Source organism: Paroedura picta, chromosome 5 (assembly GCF_049243985.1).
Source record: "Paroedura picta isolate Pp20150507F chromosome 5, Ppicta_v3.0, whole genome shotgun sequence".
Lineage (NCBI taxonomy): Eukaryota > Metazoa > Chordata > Lepidosauria > Squamata > Gekkonidae > Paroedura > Paroedura picta.
Window position 1 is genome coordinate 101415590 of NC_135373.1, and position 22561 is coordinate 101438150.

Consider the following 22561-nt stretch of genomic DNA (forward strand, 5'->3'; position numbering starts at 1 on the left):
ACAATGTAGGAAACAGCGGAAAATTACCAACACAATCAGGAAAAAAAAACTAGGCAATTAACATATGGGCAGTCCCAGTTCTAAAATATACAGCTGGCATTATTGACTGGAAGCTGGCAGAATTAGAAGCAATAGATCACAAAACTCACGAGATAATGACAGTGAATCACTCACTACATCCTAGATGTGATGTTGTTGATTGTCTCTGCTTACCAAGTAAATTAGGTCGAAGAGCTCTCCAAAGGTTAGCAGCTAGCTGAAGAAATAAAATGAGCACTGAATGACTACTCCAAGAAAATCAAAGAGAGGCTTCCAGTTTAAGGTGACCAGATTTTAACATTGGTAAAGTGGGACACCATTGACTGGGGGGGGGGGTCTTGATTAAAAATTTGGTCTATATGGAGCAACAAAAAGTTTCATCGAACACATAGAATGCAAAAATGGTATTGTAATATATATTTTAAAATTTCAACATAAGTACAATTTGCCAAGTGCCCCCAGATGTCCCTCCAAAAGTGGGACAATCTGTTCCCCTTATTCTTGTTGAAGTATATAAGGCAAACTTATTTAAGGTTACAGAAACCAAAGAAATATACAAAAGGATTGAAATCAAAACTCACTTTGACAACTGGAAGGAAAAGCACGTCCATGGGCAATATTTGAAGGCTATAGAGAATAAAATCGATTGTGAAAATACCTTAGTGGCTCTAAAATGGGCAATTGAAGAAAGAAACTGAAGGACCCATTCTAGCTGCACAAGAGCAGGCACTCAAAATGAACACTATGAAAGCCAAGATACAGAAGATCAATGATAACAGAAAATATTAACTTAGTAAGACAAAGTTAACCAGATAGTCAGTGCCTATAGTAAAATTGCTCAAAGTGACTATAAAGAATGTCATGATAGAGTTACATCTATGTTGTACTGGAACCTTTGCAAGAAGAATGGTTTGCTGTCAACCAGAAATTTGTGGGAGCACATACCAGACAAGATTATGGAGAAATATGAAACAAAGATTCTTTGGGACATCCAATTACAAACAGATAAACATCTGGAGTATAACACAGCTGTTATAACTGTACAAAAAACAGAAATAGGGTCAAAATATTGATGTTGCAATCCCAGGAGACAGCAGAATAGAAAAGAAAGAACAGGAGAAGTACCTAAATTCCAAATAGAGTGCCTTTGGAAGAAGTTACCATCATGCCCGCTGTCATTGGAGTCCTTGGAGCAGGATCTAGAAGTCTCAAGAAACACCTGGACATTCTGGGCATTGAACAAATAACACCTGCTCAGATTCAGTTTGGAACAGCAAGAATTCTACAAAGATACAACTGCAATACTGAAGAATTGGATAGATCTTGAGTTGCGGAACACCATCTACCAGTCAAATATCTAATGTGACAATTATTAACAATAATAATGTGCTATCAAGTTACAATTGCTCAAAGCAAGAGCTGAGCACAGGTGGTTTGCCAGTGCCTTCCTCTACACAGTAATCCTGGTCTTCCTTGGTGGTTTCCCATATAAGTACTAACTGATGAGCTTGAGCTAGTTTGGGCTATAGCAGAAACCAAAGGCTTGTACAGGACTCAGGAAGCAAGTCCTCAACAGTGAGGCATTTCCACATCTGAGTTAATGCTTCAGAATGCTCATTTGGATTACAAACGCCTTCCTTTTTTATTTCTTTTCTGCAGCAACAATGATTACTTACATAAATGTAAGGCTCACTTTTGAAAAGGCTGTCCATCAAGTGACTCTCAATACCACTGACCAGTAAAGTTACTCTTGCTTCAAATTATGTAACATGAACATAGAAGCTACACTTCCAGAATGTTCCTGCACCTGACAAAGGCCTTCCTTCTAGTTTCCATGTGAACAATGTTTGGACATCAACAGAAATAGGATGAGAGTAGATCAGGAGTAATTAAAGCCTAATGAGTGAAAGCATCCTTAATTATCCCATCAATGGACTGTTCATTCTAGACCACGGCTAAACTCAGCCCTACAAAGGAATCAGGGGACCCATACATTGTGCTCTCCTCCTACAATGCAGTTTTGTAATAGAGCAACCAAAGCATTAGCATATGAAATTAATATTCCATGATGTAATAAAAGTACTTCTGCAGGTAAAAGAGAGATTATTGGAAGCCATACAATGTCTTGACACGTGAGCGCAAAAGGTTTAAGTCTCAACTGGTCTACAGGAACACAGACAACTCGTGGGTGAGAAGTCCTCTATGTTTGTTTCTCTGCTCCGTTTTCCGTTTCGATTTCAGACATTCTGCCTACAGATTTAAGGAGGTCAGCAACAAGCCCCAGTGTTTCAGCCCCGAAGACCATCTGATGGATGGTAGCATGTGCATGGTTAGTGACCCTGAGGAGGTTCTGCAAAGCAACATCGATGTGGTGTTTGACTGCTCCCATGTTGCTGGACTGGCCAGATCGCAAACTTTCGTTCTCCATCTTATAGCATGAGAGCTCAGCCTGGAGGAAGTACATCTCCTGCTTTGCCTTTTCAAGATCACTCTCTGCCTTCAAAGCTCTTTGAGTCATGGCCTGGAGACTATGTTCTGCCTGCTGCACCAAAGCTTCCATATCCTGAGCTTCTTTTTCCTCTTTAGTGACGGTGGCTTGCAGTTTCCTCTCAAGGTTTCTCACCATCTGTGTCTGACTTTCTGAGAAGTTCTGAATCCTTTTGATCTTTCTCCTCAACATAGAATTTTCTTCTTTAAGTTCATGGTAGCTCAGGTGTGAGGAGGTATACTCCACATTTTCAATAGGTTCTTCATGGGGAGTGTAGCTTTCAGCTGCCTTGGTGTGAGTGGGACAACCATCACATGGGTCGTTATCATTGAATGGCCACGAAGAGAAAGCCTCAACCCCTACAAGAGAAGGTGAGTTGTAATTGTAAGGGTTGCATGGAGCCACGTTGGACACTCTGGAGAGATGTACTTTGTTATAGGCAGAGGATGGGTAGCTTTCTCTCCAGTTGTCATCATCATCATCTGATAGATTTTCAATAACTACTGCTTCCTGGTAGAACGGCCCTTGAAACTCCAAGCTCAAGCCTAGTTGTTCTGGAGACACAGGTACTTCTTCGAGGCCCAGCGTCGGTCTAGCCATTTTTTTCTGGTAACTTCTGTTTCTTGGTTCGTGTTGTCTCCCTGTACAGCGGTTCTTATTTTTAGGCATCCCTTTCAAGGAAAATTTGGCCTGGTCATCTGAATCCTTCAGCTGATTGTCTCCAGAGCAGATGAGATTCTTGATGTGATTGGGAGGAGGTGGTATATGGTGGTGATGGTAACAGGGCTGGATTTCCTCTTGCTCCTCATTCAGGCCTCGAGAATGTGAGTAACCTGTGAGAAGTGGGCGTGGCATTTTTTGGAGCACAGTTGGATCCTACAGACCTTGCATCCTTCCACTAGGCCAGGTCCCACTTTTTGACCAGTGGTTTAGCCAGCCCTGTGGACTGGGGTGCCTCTGCTGTTGGCCTTGGCACAATTTAATGGTATACTGAAGCATCTGAATCTATACCTTGTGTGGTTGTGTGTATCTTTAATAGTGCAGGAAGCAGAAGTTACCTTGATCTGTGATGTCATCAGATGACTGCACTTCATTTTGTGACTTCACTGGCTTGGGAAAACACAGCTGGAATAAGTTTTACAGTATTTTCAGCTAGTGACAAGCAACATGAGTGGAGTTCACATCTAGTATCAGAACCCTGTTCTGACTCTTTATATGAACTTGGATAGGTCACAATATCGCATCTTGTCTCCAGAGCAAGTAATCAAATAGAAGACCAAACAGGTTGGGGCAGCTTGGATTAGATCATAAGTAATTTTAAAGAGTTCTTGGAGGGAGGGTTTTCCTTCTTGAACTGTGATAGCCCTGGTGTGATGTGTTGTTCTGGGGCATTGAGACTGATGGTGCTACATTGGCCATTACCTGTCCACTCTCTAATAATATGTAAGGTCAACACAGGCTTCTTTCTTTTGCTATAAAGGCCACACCTTTTGCTATAAAGGCCTTACTCCAATCAGAATTTTATTACTTAGCATTGCTAATTTTTGTGTTCTTCAGCTTTGGTTCCACTCACTAAAAATGCCATGTGTAAACCAAAACATCATCAATCAGTTGATTTTGAAGGCCCGTTGAAATAGTCATATCTTTGGGTTAGGGTGGAAGGCCAAAAGGGCCAGCTGTATCTCTGGAAAAGTGAAATACCATACAACCCCCAAATTCCTTTCTGCCTAAATCAGACATCCTCTGTGTATAAGCAAACAAAAGATTTTTTCACCCCAATGTAAGTTTACCTTTGCTTGCATGTTTCCATTTTGCTGTTGACTATTCACCTGGATTAGGGTGCTCTTTCTAGATCTCAGTCTGTTTCAGTGCCATCATTTTGAACTATGTAGTGTCATTTGCAACTTTAGTGACTTCACATTTTATCTCTGTGGGGAGATTGTAGCATCAATGCCAATATAGATCTTTGTGGGAAAACTTGGTTAGTAAAGGGGACATCCATATTCAGGGGCCATAAACATCTGGAACCCAGGGCTCAGAGGCAACATTGGGGAAGGCCTTGGATTCTGGGCCCTGTTTGTTGACTCTTCAGAACAACTTTTGGCCATGGAAGAGTATGGTGGGCTAGCTGCATTACTGATCTGATCCAACAGGGCTCTGTTGGTTTCAGCTGGGTCTGCAAAGGTTGTACCCCCCATGGGAGGTTGTAATCTCCCCCCATGTTAATTGATGGTGGAGGAGACACTAGTTGTGTTTTCAGAAATTAACATTTCTCCAGTTGTTCCTGAGATGGGGGAATAGGGTGAACTTATTTTCAAATCTAAACTATGGCTTTGCGCATACCAAGTTTTGCCAGATGGATATGGAAAGAAAAACTGGAATACATATACCTGTTCAATGGAGGTAATCACATTACAGCTCAATGAACCAGCAGAAAATGCCAACCATATGAGCTAAACCCAGTCTCACTTTGCTTAGACAACAAGGGGCATATGAAAAATATGAAGAAGGAATGTAATCAAATGCACTTTTTAAACATCATTATAAATAGATCAAGTATATGCCAAGCTTCCCCATCTGTCCTGCCAATGAGCGTTTATTGATTGATTTCTTTAGGTCATCTCATTCCATGATGCTTAAATAGAATTTTTATACACGTGTCTCTAATTGGTTACATTTGGGGGCAGAAGAAGGGACTGATGGCTCTTTTTTCCCCTTAGTAGTCCTGGGAGCAATACAAAAAGCCACAAACCCCCACCCACAAAAACCCACAAAACAAAACAAACGGTTGGAAGTGAAACCATATTCAGAGTGTGACTCAGAGCTATTCATAGCTCCATAAAGCCAGCTGCAGCATCAGAGACAGAAGGGTTCTGCCCGTATTATTATTTCAATTACCATCTGAATTAAAAGTTTGAGCCGTGATCAGCCCACATGGTGGAAGGAGGGAGGGAGGGGACAAGATTCAGAAAAGCAAGGGATGTGCACCAAGACCTGCTAGATGACACAGCGAGCATGAGACATAGGGAAAAGGTTACAAAACCCCTACCACCCCCAGATTCTATCCGTTCCCATTCCCTAGCAGAGTGAAGGCAACCAATATCTGAAAATGATATTGCCGGATGACATACAACTAAAGGGGCCAGGTAGCAGAAATTGGATTGTGAGACCCAGCCCCTGGGCAGGTGCTCGATTTCAGGGGTAGTCAACCTGTGGTCCTCCAGATGGTCATGGACTACAATTCTCATGAGCCCCTGCCAGAATTTGCTGGCAGGGGTTCATGGTAATTGTAGTCCATGAACATCTGGAGGACCACAGGTTGACTACCCCTGCTCTATTTGTTCATGTCCTTTAGGTATGGGCTGGCAGTTTAACTTACAGGGAAGTATTCTGGTGTGCTTCAGCTATTCCAACCGTTTGGGACAGGGAAAAGTAAGAAATTGGGTTGCATCCACCACTTTAAGTTGTGAGAATTTCCAAGTGAAGCTATACAATAAAATTATTGTCCAGTGGCACCTTTAAGACCAACAAAGGTTTATTCAAGGCATGAGCTTTCAAGTGCAAGCACTCTTCCTCAGACAAGTGAAGCTATGTTCAATTTGGTTCCCTTTAGAAGAAGCAAACATAGACAACTGATTGTATTAGTGCACTGTTTTCTTTATTAAGATAAATGAAGAACACAGGTGGAGTCAAATAGATGCTCCTGTAGAGCAGGAAATCCACTAAGCCGCCTCTGATCTCTTGAGGAAGAGAACCTGTATTCTTCAAGTGCTTGAGCTATGCCAACTCACATCTACCTTTTTATGTTCAAAACTCAACCCCCCCCTCCTTTTCTGTTGGCAACATTGGGCTGGAAGATCCCTGGAGGTTTTGGGGTTGGAGTCTGGGGAGAAAAGAGTTGGGGAGGGGAGGGGCCTGCACAAGGTATAATGCCATAGAGTCCATCCTCCAAAACAAGCAATTTCTCCAGGGGAACTGATTCCCAGGCACTACTGTAGTTCCAGGAGCTCTCCTGGCCTTTCTTGGACGTTGGCCACCCTATCCCCCTCCATTCAGTTGGGAGTGGGATGCTGTCTCCTAACTCTCCAAAATACTTAACAGAGTTACTGGAGGACCCATGCCTAAAAATCCACACTCGCTGAAGATTTTAACCTTCCTTTGCCATAGGCCCTGGTTCTTGGGCCATGTTTTAGGCCAAGCCCTACAGTCATAGACCCATTCACACTAGCTGCTGCAAATCCACAAGCAGTATCCACACTAGTGCAAGATGGTTTGGGAGAAGTGATTTCACACATTGTTCTGCCATTGTAACACTTCCCCTTGGGAATAGGCACAACAGCACTCTGGTTTGTGTGAAATTAACACTATATATGTTTGCAGGTCTCACAAACACCTTCTGCCGCTTGTTTACACCACACATCAAAAAAGCCACTAGCAGTGTACTAGGAGATTGCAGAGTTGCTCGTTTATAAATAAAGATATGAGATGACTGAAGAGTTATTTGTTGATATCTGAGGGGCTATTCTCATTGTCGGCACACTTAAATAATGCAAGCCCAGTTTTCAATGCCATGAGAATGCTTTATGTACATAAGTGTCATCAAGCTGCAGCTGACTTATGGCGGCCCAAGCAAGAGATTTTCAAGGTATGTCAGAAGCAGAGATGGTTTGCTGTTGTCGTCTTCTGCAGAGTCTCCCATCCAGGCCCTGATAGTGCTTAATTTCTGCAACCTGATATGGTCAGGCTATACCATGGACCCTTCCCTCTTGAGAAGGTTTTACTATCAACTAACCTTTGGTGTTATTTTGTGTCTGGGTTAGGGTGGGCAACTGCCAGCATACAGGCTTCATGAGATGTTTATCCCCTAGCCACGAAAAGCTTCAGTAGGATGGATTTTTCCTGGCCAGTTGGCAACCTTAATCATGACGCATCCTGAGTCTCATGTGGGCCTTCCATAATAATCCCCTCTAACTGTACAACTTCTGTTGGGTTATAATACAACAGACACTGTCCCCAAAGGCAGAAATATTAACACCTATCAGCATTGCTGGGAAAGGTAAATATCAGCAGGGGGTGTGCTGATGAGATACACTCAATGCCTGATTCTAAGAAAGAGCAGAGTTGGCATCAGGGTATATAAGAACATAAGAAGAGCCCTCTGGAGTAGACCAGGGGCCATCTAGTCCAACATCCTAACTCACACAGTGGTCAACCAGTATCTTTGGAGGCCCAACAACAGGGCAGAAAGACCGAGGCTTTTCCTTGCTGTTGCCTCCAGACACTGGTGTTCAGAGGTTCACTGCCTCTGAACATGGAGGTTCTCTTTAGTCACTGTGGCTAGTAGCCTCTGACCTATCTACCAAGATTCTGTCTAGTCCCATTTTGAAGCAGTCTATGCCTGTGGCCATCACTACCTCTGGCAGCAAATAACTCACTATGTAAAGTATTTTATTTTGTCTGTCCTGAATCTACTGCTCATCAGGTTAATAGTGTACTCCTGAGCTCAAGTACTCAGGGAGAGGGAGGAAACGTTCTGTTTGCCAACTCTCTCCAACCCGTGCATAATTTTATAAACCTCTAGCATGTTCCCCCTTAGTTATCTCTTCTACACTGAGAAGTCCCAGACTTTTCAGAGTTTCCTTGTAAAGCCACTTGCTACCAAATTTGGAGCAGGTAATGATGAACAATGGGGCCTGGGTACATGGCGTGTGGGTGGACAGCTAGTGCTTTCCACGCTTCTCTGAATATACTGTAGGGTTGAGCCATTCGAACAAATTTTGGCAACAATCCCATGCCCTGTCATAACAATAATAACGGATATTTGAACTGCAATTTATTCCTTAAATATTTGCACCTTACCTCATAGGTTGCTATATGGCTGATCTGCATAATCGTCCCCACAGTGTTCTCTAGTTGCATATTCCCCATTCTGCATGCCTGTCTCTGCTCCACAATTCACACAAAGGTATCCGCTCAGTTACATGCGCATGCTATGCTCTTTGTGCGGTTACAAGGTAAGGAATGATATGTGTGGAAGTTGGTGCCCTTTGGAGCAGAATAACCTTCTTGATGTTTGCCAGGAACCTTTTCCCCCTTTTCAAATCTTGCAAGAGGAGCGCTTCATTTTGATGTGTTCAAGTTTCTGGCACATCTATAGCAGAGAGCTTATGAAGAGCAGCATAATGGTGCTGGAAGAAGGGAAGCTGAAAAGTGGAGTTGTTGAGCTAGTAAGCACTCCAGTTTGTAAGGCTGCGTTAGAAAATATGGCCAAAAGAGATCAGAACTTCTGAATGATGTTTTGAACATATATAAAATGGCAGGATATGTTTGAGCATGTATTTGAGAAAACAATGGCATGGAGCACAGGAAGAATTATGTCATTGTCTTTCACAAACTAAATCACAAATGACGACCACAAATACTAAGGAAAGATGTGCAATCACAATTCACACAGTATTTGCACATATAAAAGTATTATTTGAGGGGGGAGGTATTGTACAGATTTGACCATTTCGCACTCATTGGGCAATACACTTTCAATGTACTTTAGAAATAGTTTTTCCTGTTTTGCACAGGAAAATCAGTTGCAAAAGCACATTGAAAGTGCATTATCCAACATGTGCAGAATGTGATGTTCCATTATTCTCTGCCACTGTGCATTGACTTCTTTTAAAAAACATTAAAAGGTCCATAGTAGTCATTCCTTGACTTCTGGGCCACCTGATGAGCCTGAAAAATCCCTAGAGATGTGGGACTGGAGCCTGGGAAGGCATTCTTTGTGGAGGAAGCTCAGCAGTGATGGGATGCTGCTGTTTCCTCCAGGGAAACCGATCTCTGTATTGTGGAGATCAGTTGTAATTCCAGGAGAATTTTTGGCCCCGCTCAAAGCTTGGCAACATTAGATGAGGCTCAATTGACTTAGTTAAACGTTCAGCAGATTTTAGGACATGGAGACAAACCTTTCTCAGATATAATAACCACTCTAATTTAAATCACATTAGCATTCTCGCAGTGCAGTGTTTCCCACCATTGCGGCCACTGCATTGTTTCCATCATTAGTGGGAGGGGGAAGACCCCAGGATGATTGGCCACCATGCCATGGGGGCAGACCAAGGGGGAAGGCCGAGCTCCCCTATTTAAAGGGACACGTGGCGGTGCTCGGCCTCTTCCCTTCTCTTCGGCCTCGCTGCTTTCCAGCCCTCCCATCCTCTTTCTCCCATTGTTTTTGTCTGTTATGGTGTCCGCTTGTATTCTTTGCTGTCATTACTTGCTTATCTCCTTCTGTCGTCATAACTGGCAGTTGTGCATGGGTCGGATCCATATTAGGGGGCCTCCATTAGTGGGTGTCTGGACATGGAGTTATGGCCCAGGCCTGGGCAGAGGACTGGTTGCTTGCCTTGCATTTCCGGGTGGCAGGCAGGGGGGATGCTAGCAGAGGCTAATGCTCACAGGGCCCTCCTCCTGGTGGCCACCTCCCAGGTGCCCAGCAAGCGTCCGTCCCACTGTCTTCACGTGCACGTTTTCAAATGCTTCTGGGCCTTGCTGCTGGAGTTGGGGCTTCCTTGCGGCCTGCTGGCCATATGATGGCTGGATCCTTCCATGCTGTGCCAACTCCCATTTGCATGATAATAAAGCTGTTTGCCAAAATATTTAGCTTGGGGTTGGTTTCCATTATTATGTCCTAGCATATGTCCCCCTGCAGTGCAATCGCTTTAGCTAAAATCTCTAGCTAAAAATTCAGGTAACGTTGATGGGGCAGTGATAGTTAAAAAGATCTTTTATGCTCACTTTGATTGATGGGGAAAGATACAGAAAGAAAGCTGCTATTTATCTGTGGGTGTTTATGCACATGTATATTTCAAGGGTGGCAAGATAGCTGTCCTGTACACAAACAAGGAGGTGGAAAAAAGAATTAGGCAGAGAAAAAGACAGAGAAAACGAGCTGAGGGGTTGGAGTGGGTTGAAACCTATGAAGAAAAAAAGGAAAGTAAGAACAGGCATCTGGAAGGCCTAAATCCTTCTCTGGACCCACAATTACTTTTTGGAGGGAGGGAGGGCTGGCAATATCCCAGCATCCATTAAACAGACAGCATGCTTTGAGGATGAATGCTTTGGAAAAGATCACTAGAAGTTGTCTGTTTTATTTTTTACCACACAACTGGGTTTTTAACACGCACAAAAGAACAGAAAACGGAACTACAGACTAGGCACACAGGGTCAGATTCTTAGCTGGGGTACACTCGTGCTGGTCTGCCTCCTCAGATCCAGCAGGTTCACGAACATGCTTCCTGCGACAGAAAATAAAGACCTCCGTGAACAACCTATGCTCTTTCTCCCATTGCATTAACTATTAGCCTCTACAGAATCCTGGGCTAAAATCTAGCTGGTCTTAGAGGTCTTTTCTACACTAGTTACTTACCATGCATAAATGCTGATGGGAGCATCCTTATATATAAATTTGATCTGCATTATCTGGACTGAAAATGTGTGGGTACTAGGTGTGGGCAGACTTGAGCATAGTGTTACCGCAAATGAAACTGTGTCAGTTTGAAAAGAATTAGATGTCACTAAGAACATCTGTCCCCCTTCAAGGATCGCTGCCTTGTTGTGGCAAGGGGGCTTGTGTAGCTCAGTGAAGCTATGAGCTATGCCGTGCAGGGCCACCCAAGACGGACAGGTCATAGCTGAGAGCTCTGACAAAAGGTGATCCACTGGAGAAGGCAATGGCAAACCACTCCAGTATCTTTGCCATGAAAACTCTATGGACAGTTCTAATAGGCATAACGATATGACGCCGGAAGATGAGCCCCTCAGGTCGGAAGGTGTCCAATATGCTACTGGGGATGAGCAGACGGCTAGTACGAGTAGCGCCAGAATGAATGAAGCGGCTGGGCCAAAGCCGAAAGGACGCTCAGTTGTGGAAGTAACTGGTGGCGAAAAGACAGTCCGATGCTGTAAAGATTTTTATTCCATAGGAACCTGGAACGTCAGATCCATGAATCAAGGCAAGCTGGACGTGGTTAAACAAGAAATGAGAAGACTGAACATCGACATTTTAGGAATCAGTGAACTAAAATGGACAGGAATGGGTGAATTTAATTCAGATGACCATCAGGTATACTACTGTGGACAAGAATCTCGCAGAAGAAATGGAGTAGCCTTCATAATCAATAAGAGAGTAGGAAAAGCAGTCTTGGGATACAATCCCCAAAATGACAGAATGATCTCAGTTCGAATCCAAGGCAAACCATTCAACATCACAGTGATCCAGGTCTATGCCCCAACCACTGCTGCTGAAGAGGATGAAGTTGATCAGTTCTATGAAGCCCTACAACACCTTATAGAAGCAACGCCAAAAAATGATGTGCTTATCATCATGGGGGATTGGAATGCTAAAGTAGGAAGCCAAAAGATAACTGGGATAACAGGCAAGTTTGGCCTTGGAGTACAAAATGAAGCAGGGCACAGGCTGGTAGAATTTTGTCAAGAGAATACAATGGTCATAGCAAACACTCTTTTCCAACAACCCAAGAGACGACTCTACACATGGACATCACCAGACGGTCAACACAGAAATCAGATTGACTATGTACTCTGCAGCCAAAGATGGAAAAGTTCTATACAGGCAATAAAAACAAGACCAGGAGCTGATTGTGGTTCAGATCATGAGCTTCTTGTTGCAAAATTTAGGCTTAAATTGAAGAAAGTAGGGAAAAGCACTAGGCCACTCAGGTACGAACTAAATCATATCCCCGACGAATATACAGTAGAGGTGACAAATAGATTTAAGGAATTAGATCTGATAGACAGAGTGCCTGAAGAACTATGGACGGAGGTTCGCGACATTGTACAAGAGGTAGCAACTAAAACCATCCCAAAGAAAAAGAAATGCAAGAAATCAAAATGGCTGTCTGAGGAAGCTTTACAAATAGCTAAGGAGAGAAGGGAAGTGAAAGGCAAGGGAGAAAGAGAAAGATACACCCAATTGAATGCAGAATTCCAGAGAAAAGCTAGAAGAGATAAGAATGCCTTCTTAAATGAACAGTGCAAACAAATAGAAGAAAACAATAGAATGGGGAGGACCAGAGATCTTTTCAAGAAAATTGGAGATATGAAGAGAACGTTTCATGCAAAGATGGGTATGATAAGGGACCAAAATGGTAGGGACCTCACAGAAGCAGAAGAGATTAAGCAAAGGTGGCAAAATTATACAGAAGAACTATACAAGAGCGAGCTTAACATCCCTGATGACCACAGTGGGGTAGTTACTGACCTGGAGCCAGACATCCTGGAATGTGAAGTCAAATGGGCCTTAGGAAGTCTGAGCAACAATAAAGCTAGTGGTGGTGACAGCATTCCAGTTGAACTATTCAAAATCTTAAAGGACGATGCAGTAAAAGTGCTACACTCAATATGCCAGCAAATTTGGAAAACTCAGCAATGGCCACAGGATTGGAAAAGGTCAGTTTACATTCCAATCCCAAAGAAGGGCAATGCCAAAGAATGTTCAAACTACCGCACCATTGAACTCATTTCTCATGCTAGCAAAGTTATGCTCAAAATCCTACAAGCTAGGCTCCAGCAATATGTGGACCGAGAACTTCCAGAAGTACAGGCAGGATTTCGAAGAGGTAGAGGAACTAGAGATCAAATTGCCAACATACGCTGGATCATGGAAAAAGCTAGGGAGTTCCAGAAGAACATCTACTTCTGCTTCATTGACTATGCTAAAGCCTTTGATTGTGTGGAGCACAACAAATTGTGGCAAGTTCTTAAAGAGATGGGAATACCAGAGCATCTTATTTGTCTCTTGAGAAATTTATATGCAGGTCAAGAAGCAACAGTGAGAACTGAACATGGAATCACGGATTGGTTCAAAATTGAGAAAGGAGTTCGGCAAGGCTGTATACTGTCGCCTTGCCTATTTAACTTGTATGCGGAGCACATCATGAGAAAGGCGGGATTAGAGGAGTCACAAATTGGGATCAAGATTGCAGGGAGAAATATCAACAACCTCAGATATGCAGATGATACCACTCTAATGGCAGAAAGTGAAGAGGAGCTAAAGAGCCTGTTGATGCGGGTGAAGGAGGAGAGTGCAAAAGTTGGCTTGAAACTCAACATCAAGAAAACAAAGATCATGGCAGCCGGCCCTCTCAATTCCTGGCAAATAGATGGGGAAGAAATGGAGATAGTGACAGATTTTATTTTCCTCGGCTCCAAGATCACTGCAGATGGGGACTGCAGCAAAGAAATTAAAAGACGCTTGCTCCTAGGGAGGAAAGCTATGGCAAATCTAGACAGCATCCTAAAAAGCAGAGACATCACCCTACCAACAAAAGTGCGTTTAGTCAAAGCTATGGTATTCCCAGTTGCAATGTATGGCTGCGAAAGTTGGACCATAAGGAAGGCCGAGCGTCAAAGAATTGAGGCTTTTGAACTCTGGTGCTGGAGAAGACTCTTGCGAGTCCCTTGGACTGCAAGGCGAACAAACCGGTCAGTCCTAGAGATCAGCCCTGACTGCTCTTTAGAAGGCCAGATCCTGAAGATGAAACTCAAATACTTTGGCCACCTCATGAGAAGGAAGGACTCCCTGGAGAAGAGCCTAATGCTGGGAGCGATCGAGGGCAAAAGAAGAAGGGGACGACAGAGAATGAGGTGGCTGGATGGAGTCACTGAAGCAGTAGGTGCAAACTTAAATGGACTCCGGGGAATGGTAGAGGACAGGAAGGCCTGGAGGATCATTGTCCATGGGGTCGCGATGGGTCGGACACGACTTCGCACATAACAACAACAAGAACATCTGTAAACCACTGGAAGCGGTATAAATAATTGGTTAAGGCCTAAGTGGGAGGAGAAAAGTGGCGGGGCCAGTCCAGGATAGTGGAAGGCGCTGCCCCTCGCCTGGACTGACAAGAATTCCAGCCAGTCGGGTGAGGGGCCAATCGGAAAGAGCAAAGTGCCTCCCACCCAGCCTGCCCAGCCCAGCCAAGGGCAATCTGGAGACATCACTGCCAGACTGCCCCTGACCACCGCAGGGAGAGGAGGTCGGTAGGGCTGCTGAGGGGGATGAGAACAGAGGTTTGGACAGGCTGTGCCAGCCCTTTTCACCCCAAGGCTGTCCTAACTGTCATGCCCAACTGTAAATTACCTCAGAACCCTGACAGAGCAGGCAGGAGGCTGGTGAGTGTCCTCCCTCCCCCTGCCTTCAGGCCTGCTGCAAAGGAGCCACTGACGGCCCATGACTGATAGGAGGGAGCCATTTCCGAGAGCAACAAAGGGGGGCCTGAGGGCATTCCTTTTGAAGGGGGGGGGTGAATTTCTCCTTCTGCCAAACAGCTGACAGGGAGGCCACATAAAAGCCCCTTCTCACTTAAAATACTGCTCTAGCCGGGGGTTAGACACAGCCAAGCCATGTGTATTTCTTCTTTGCAACTCTCTGCTGATTTGAGGCCACTGCACAGCGCTATTCTGCAGATGAAACTGGATGCTGTTGCAGAGGTTCTTTTGTCTCCTGTTTCATCTGCACAACAACCTTGTGCAGTGGGCCTCAAGTCTTTCAATTCAAAAACAACCTTTGTGGGAGGCCTTAAATGTTTCTTTTCTACCACAACCCTGTCCAAAGTAGCCCTTTCTGCCTGGGGTGCTGATCTTTATACTATGAAGATGAGCTGTAATTCCAGGAGCTCTCCAGGCCCCACCTGGAGGTTGGCTAACCCTGGGTTGGAAATATTCCTGGAGTTTTGGAGGTGAGACATCAAAATTGTACAATGCCTCAGAGTCCAGCTTTCAAGGAGGCTGCAGGTGCGCTTCTGGGCTCAGGGGGAAGGTCGTGCCACTGCCGGGGGGGGGGGGGAGGAGGAAGCACAATGGAAGATGCCCTGTATATCAGATATCAAAATCCTCATCTTGTAGGGTTTCCTTACACTTTTCCTTGGTACCCCCTCTCACATCTCAATTTTTGCACCAGGGATGTGTGACATAATTGCACAAATACTGTGAGGTGGTAATTTAATGAGTGCACAGCATGCCCTGAAATATATCCAGTACATAAGAATCAAGGCAAAGAAACTGGAGGAAGGAAGAAGGCGGCCAGACTCAAATGCTCTTTATGAACTGGCAAAAACGTGCAGATGAACTGCACATCAGATGTGCACCATAAACCGTAACATTATTCAGTGCATTGTTCACTTGTCCAGCAGTGGAACCTTAAATGGATTATTAGTCCCACCAGCTGTACTGCCATGGGAACAGAATCAGTACAGGATCATCCCACCCTATATAATTCTCAACTTTTTTGGGGGGGGGTGTGTAGAGGTGGGAGTACAATGTTTCTCTGATGGTCGTCGTTTTCTTTTTTTGGTAGGCCTGCTACGTGTGCTGGAAACGGAAAAAATCCATATTTTCCTGGCATGGAAATACAATGGAAGAAGAAACCTCATACTGAATTGGAGCTTTTGAAAAGCCATGAGCAGCTTCTATTATTGAATTCGTCTTCAGAAAGGGCACCCAACTTTAGGGGTGGGACCCTTAACGTGACAGGACAACACTAAAATTTCATGGAGACTGACTCTGGGTTGATCTGCTATGTTCATCACACCCTCAAGGCCAATTTAGTGTCCCGTATAGTCAGAGAACATGGCAAGAATACAGCCAAGCAAGATTCACCTCCACAGCCATGAATTCCCATAGAATTCACAGGATGAACCTGCAGTGCTAAAATTGCCATTAGTGCTTTATTAGTGGAATGGTCCTCAGACGCTTTTGAGCTTAAAACAATCTCCAAAGATTTCAGCACAAGCTTGAAAAAATTCACTCCGTTAATCAAAATAGCTTTTAATTTTCTTGTCACGTTTGTCCACCTGCAATTTAAAGCAATTTCTGTCTTTTTATCCTTGTCTGCAAGGCATGCAGAAGCAACAATGTGTGCATCTGATTTTAATGTAACCTGTCGGCAGACTGCTATGGCAGAGCTGAGTGCTGCCAAGAATATTTTTATCGTCTAAAAAAACAGACAAAAACAAATCAGTTTTAGCTGTTGTCTGGGAAGCTGAGCATTTATGAATAAGGAACTGATTTCTAAAGTACAAGTGGTCACAGACTAATTTGTTTAATTAGACTAATACAGCTAAATGAGGGCAAAGTACTCGCTATTCAGAACCTGCTTAGAGAAGTAAATATTAACTGGTTAAAAGCTGATGACAATTTCTCGGCAGTTTAGTAGACAGGATGTTTATGAACACGGGGATCTTGGGTTCAAAATCCTCCTCAGCTATGGAGTCACTAGGCAAATCTCATTTCTCAGTCTTTAGCTGTAAAAATGGGGAAAGTAAGAATTAACCTCACAGAGTTATAGTAAAGTAGACAGGCCTTGGCCTCAGTCATCCACTATGTGACAGGGTCCAGCAAAGAAATGGGAAACAGCTACTGGACAGGGAAACATCAGAGGGTGGAGTCATACGTGAACATGCTTTGTGCCTTGCCCACTAATACATTGGTTGCCAATCTGATTTTGGATCAAGTTCAAGGTATTGTTTTTGACCTTTAAGCTACACACGGCTTGAGTCCTACTCACTTGCAGGACCGCTTATCTCCTCATGCTCCCCACCGGGCTCTTCACTCAGCGGGTATGACTCTGCTGATGATCCTGGGGCTCCGGGAAGTATGCCTGGCCTCGACCAGGGCCAGGGCCTTTTCAGTCCTGGCCCCTACCTGGTGGAATGGACTCCCAGATGAACTGCAGGCCCTGTCGGAGCTCTCTGGGTTCCGCATGACCTGCAAAACGAAGCTTTTCCAACAAGCGGTTGGTTGAAGCCGGGTAGAAGGACCGGGGTGATAAGACCAGGCTGCTCCCCCTCTCCTGGGGTCAGAATTATGTATTAGACTATGTCTGCCCCATTAATATTCATCATATGTAAACCGGCATGAGCCAGCATTGCTAGGAATGGCGATAGATACTGATAAAGATAAATTAATGAATGTGGATAAGAATAATGAATTCTAGTGGGGCTCCACTGTATTCTGTTACAGCTAGCCAGCTTGGTTCAAACTCGAATGGAATCGTGGTGAGTATTGGCAGTGATGGACAGAAGAGTGGTTCTATAATATAAGATGTTATGGGATTGAGCAAGGAGTGCTAATGATATTTTATTTTGTGTGCGTGGGCCTAATTGCAGAAGCCTATAGCACCAGAAAACAAAGAAAAGAGCATCAGAAAACATAGAACATAAGCACTATGGCACAAATACATTCCCCAGAGCTCAAAGGAATCCCACAGACAGGAGAGTACCAAAAGACTCCCCAGCAAAGTGCTGAAGAAGGACATAGGGAACAATGCTTGAGTATGTCTAAGTACCTGAGCTGAGAGGACAAGGTGTTTTATCAGGTTGGAAAGGAAGCCTAGCCAGTAAGAAGTGAAACACTTTGCCAGCACCTCAAAAATGTCACATCTCTTTTTTTAGCATTCCCATTTTGTTGCACTTTAAATTATATTGATGTCTGGATTTTGTTGTCTATGACAGTCTCATAAAAGAAACAACAGATGGTACACAACAGTTTTGGTCCTGGGAAAGAGATGGCAGGGAAAAGCAAAGAGAAGGAGGATGGTAGGGATGGAAGAAGGGAAACTAAGAAGGAAAGAAGGCCCTTGATCCCATCATCTCCCTTTCTTGTATTCACTCCATCTGCTTCTCTTCGCTTGCCTATTTTCATCCCCACCAGAATTACTCTTTAAAATATTTGTTCTCTCCTGTGTAATTATTACCATTGTCAGAAGCTATATACAGTAGGTCTCATGCTCTAATGAGTCATCCATTCTGAAGGCACCAGAGGACCTTTCAAATCCTCATCTGGCACCTAGTTTTTGCTTTATTGAACTGCTCTTACGTAAACCCATAAAGATAAAGTTTCCATTCTCACATTCATTGAGAAACGTTCCACAGAAAAGGGTCAAAGAAGCAGAGTTCCCCACTTCTTATGAGTCTCAAGAAATCAGTAGAGGCACAATCTTGGATTTTAGCAATGGAAGAAAGGGAAAGATTCTTGGGAAGGTTCAAAAGCACTGTCCTGGCTTTGATTCAAGGCTATAATGTGAAGAAAGGAAGGAAGGAAGGAAGGAAGGAAGGAAGGAAGGAAGGAAGGAAGGAAGGAAGGAAGGAAGAAAGAAAGAAAGAAAGAAAGAAAGAAAGAAAGAAAGAAAGAAAGAAAGAAAGAAAGAAAGAAAGAAAGAAAGAAAGAAAGAAGTGCACCCAGAATATCTGCAGTTATTGATTTATACCTAATCATATCCATAGCAATGTTACCAGGACGGGTCAAATAGCACAGGTCAAATGAAGTCTATGGAAAGCAAACCTAGTGATCTATTTATTCACAGTTTCTAACAGTGAACTCCATGTTGGACCATCAGTAGGACAGTAAAAAGGGACCACAAGGACAAGGTGGAATTTCTGCACAGAAGAATATTCAGCATAATATTACTTGTAAATCTGAAAAAGAAGAAATGCAGACACATCATAATCTAATGAGGTCGGAGCAAGCACAGTGACCTCCAGGAAGCATGGAACATTGAGGGCACTTGAACATTAAGATAAATTAACACGGGGGAGAGAGGAATATTGGCCTTCTAAAGACCCAAGCCCACGGTAGCAAGGAGGGTGTCAAAATAGGCCTAATAAATTAGGGTTTAGCAGGCCCAACCCTGACAGAAGGAAGATTTGGATTGGTGTGGGAGGGGGGATTTTCACCAATTACTCATTTCCCCTGCATGGCAGTTCCTCACATGTCCTCAACTAGTTGTTAATAATACTGAGTCAATGTGTAAAACTGGTATATTTAAGATGGTCAAGGTCCAAGTGGGGCCTTGCAAATGTCCTGTTTTTACAACTGACCTCCAGACTACAGAGATCAGTTTCCCTGGAGAAAAGGTTACTTTGGACAGTGGACTCCATGGCATTGTTCCCCGTTGAGATCCTTCCCCTCCCGAAACCCTGCTCTCCCCAGGATCCACCTGCAAAATCTCCAGGCATTTCCCAGCCCAGAGTCAGCAACCCTAACATTGCCAGAAACATAGATGTATGAAATTCCACCACCCTAGCTAAATAGTAGTCCAATCTTAGGGGATCAGCCCCATCTTTCTCGCTTCCCACTCTGTAGATCTTTAGAGGGAGCCAACCATTAAACGTCAACACTGCCCAATAATTTAAAATTGTCTTCAAAGACTTCTTAATTGCTGCTTTTGTGCTGTGTCATGTGCCAAACTCACAAAACCTTACTATCTCCCACTCCGGGCTCTATAGACAAAATTAGCTGCGTGATGGTGTCAGGTCCCAGAGCAGAACTGGATCTGCTGCTGAATCACCCCCAAACAACAGCAGGATGGGGATGAATTAAAGGTTTTCATGCTTAGGTGCGGGGGGGGGATGACTGAGCCCTTCCTCCTCTCTTTCGTGCCCCCCCCCACACCCCCACTGCCTGCTTTAGCAATTTTGCTTCTGGTGGAACTTTATGACCAGACTCCTGGCTTGGTTCTGCTTTAATTTAAATCCACACAGACACACCCAGCTTTGTAGGGAATAGATTGGTTCCAGGAGCTGTGGATATAGTTAGTGAGGCTATGAAGTTTATTCATTTATTAAGTTTGTATACTGCCCCTCCTCATGGATGGGCTCAGCACAGTTCACAGGATCAAATAACTTTTTAAAAAATCATCAACATCAATAAAACCATCCTAAAACTATAACAATACTAAAAGTTACCTACCCCACACCTACCCATCTCTCTCCACTGTCAGGTTAGTCATTCTCTGATGGGTTCCCTTAGAGGAGAGAAGAACACTGGAAAATGGAATGGAATGGAAAGGAAAGGAAAGGAAAGGAAAGGAAAGGAAAGGAAAGGAAAGGAAAATAAAGGAAAGGAAAGGAAAGGGGAGGCCCAAATAGATTTTAGACTGTCATGGTCTCAACCATAGGCCTGGTGGGAGAGTGCCATTTTCAAGGCCCTGCAGAACTTTGATAGCTCCATCAGGGCCCGTATCTGGCAACTCATCCCACCATTCCTTCTTGGCCCTGGCCCTAGTCAAGTTGAATAGACCTCTGTAGGGCCAGGAATTATCAGCATGTTGGTATCCAGTTCTGTCCTGCATTTCACAGCATCAAACAATACACTCTTTCCAAAGACAACTTTAGGGGGTCAATAGCAGGATCCAAAAAGTAATCAATGGGATTTCAAGAGGTTAATTAGTATCTGTGCTTCCATTAACTTCATATTTCTCCGTTTAAAAGTCTGAACGGTGCATACTTTATTCTTCTGCACCTTTTAATAATTATGAAACTTTCTTCCTTGCATAAACCAGATGTTTTTGCTGGTAGGCTCTATAATTACCTTAATCCCACTATACAGTTCTCCTTATATAGAAGGCCTAGTATTCAAAGTGCTTTACATATTTACAATTGCTATCTTACAACGGCCTAGTACAGTAGACTATTATTATTAACCCATGTTGTAGAGGGTGACGCTGAAAGAGTAAACAGCCTGTCTAAGGCCACCTAATGAGCTCAAGGCAAAGGTATGATTTGAACCAAGAAACTCCCACATCTCAGAGTATCTTCTTCTTATGTCAGTTACCAGTGTGGTTCTGCCTTCAATCAGCCAACAAGGAGGTGGATTTGCTCATAGTTTCCCACCCACCCAGCTAACCTTTGGGTCAAATGACTGAGTTGACAAACACATTTTTCTCCCTCTCCCAGAATGCTAGTAATTGAGGACATCCAGTGAAACTGATGGGCAGTAGATTTAGTATGAACAAAAGGAAATGCTAGAGTACACAGAGAGTAATTAAAACGTGGAACTGGCTGCCAGAGGAATAAACAGCTTTAAAGGGGGATTAGATGACCGTTTACGCATGGAGGGGTAAAACACGAGTGGCTTCCTGCTTGCAAATGCAGGATGGTAAATCTTGTATTTGCAGCCCTCCTCATGGGGAGACCCCTCCCGCGTTTTCCCTCTGCCCTGTCACGACTTTTTGCCCGCTGATGAGGCTGCAAGGGAAAACAAGCTGAACTTCTCCCTCTGTTCCTTGGCTTTTCAATCACAGCAAGTCACCAATCATAGAATCATAGAATCATAGAGTTGGAAGGGGCCATACAGGCCATCTAGTCCAACCCCCTGCTCTACGCAGGATCAGCCCTAAGCATCCTAAAGCATCCAAGAAAAGTGTGTATCCAACCTTTGCTTGAAGACTGCCAGTGAGGCGGAGCTCACCACCTCCTTAGGCAGCCTATTCCACTGCTGAACTACACTGACTGTGAATTTCCCCCCCTGATATCTAGCCTATATCGTTGTACTTGTAGTTTAAACCCATTACTGTGTGTCCTCTCCTCTGCAGCCAACGGAAACAGCATCCAGCCCTCCTCCAAGTGACAACCTTTCAAATACTTAAAGAGGGCTATCATGTCCCCTCTCAACCTCCTTTTCTCCAGGCTAAACATTCCCAAGTCCCTCAACCTATCTTCATAGGGCTTGGTCCCTTGGCCCCAGATCATCGTCGCTCTCCACTGTACCGTTTCAATTTTATCTATGTCCTTCTTGAACTGAGGCCTCCAGAACTGCACACAGTACTCCAGGTATGGTCTGACTAGTGCCGTATACAATGGGACTATGACATTTTGTGATTTTGATGTGATGTCCCTGTTGATACAGTCCAAAATGGCATTCACCTTTTTTACCGCTGCACAGTAAAATCACAGCACAGTAAATCACAGCACAGCAGTTCTCTAGTGGACTGAAACTTTCACCCCCCCCCCAAAAAAAATTTAAAAGCACTTCTGCATTGCTATGTGGTAATGTCACAACACACCTGTATTCGTAATAAAAATCAACACGGCCCCATTGCTATGGAGAAACACCAGAACGATACATCATTCCACTTCTTTTAGGAATTAATGTTCTTTTGCAGTTTATTTCTATCTGGGTGGATTTCGGAGGCCCTGAGCATGATAACTGGAGCCTAAAATGACATTTTGTGTAAATGCTTGGCTT

General features: G+C 43.9%; 1 protein-coding gene and 1 pseudogene across 3 annotated transcripts in view; both read right to left on the minus strand.

Annotated features, from left to right (window-relative positions):
- Positions 1–22561, minus strand: part of KCNJ4 (potassium inwardly rectifying channel subfamily J member 4) — a 46600-nt gene that overhangs the window by 20896 nt on the left and 3143 nt on the right. Inside the window, exon 1 of one of the 3 annotated variants that reach the window (XM_077339535.1) lies at positions 1165–1325. The exons of 1 other annotated variant lie outside the window; for it this stretch is intronic. The gene's annotated coding sequence lies outside the window, so the exon portion shown is untranslated. Of the gene's footprint in view, positions 1–213; positions 388–1164; positions 1326–22561 lie in introns of those variants that run through there. One more of the 3 variants, XM_077339534.1, reaches the window with a different exon arrangement.
- On the minus strand, positions 2090–3565 carry LOC143838357 (endosome-associated-trafficking regulator 1 pseudogene; annotated as a pseudogene).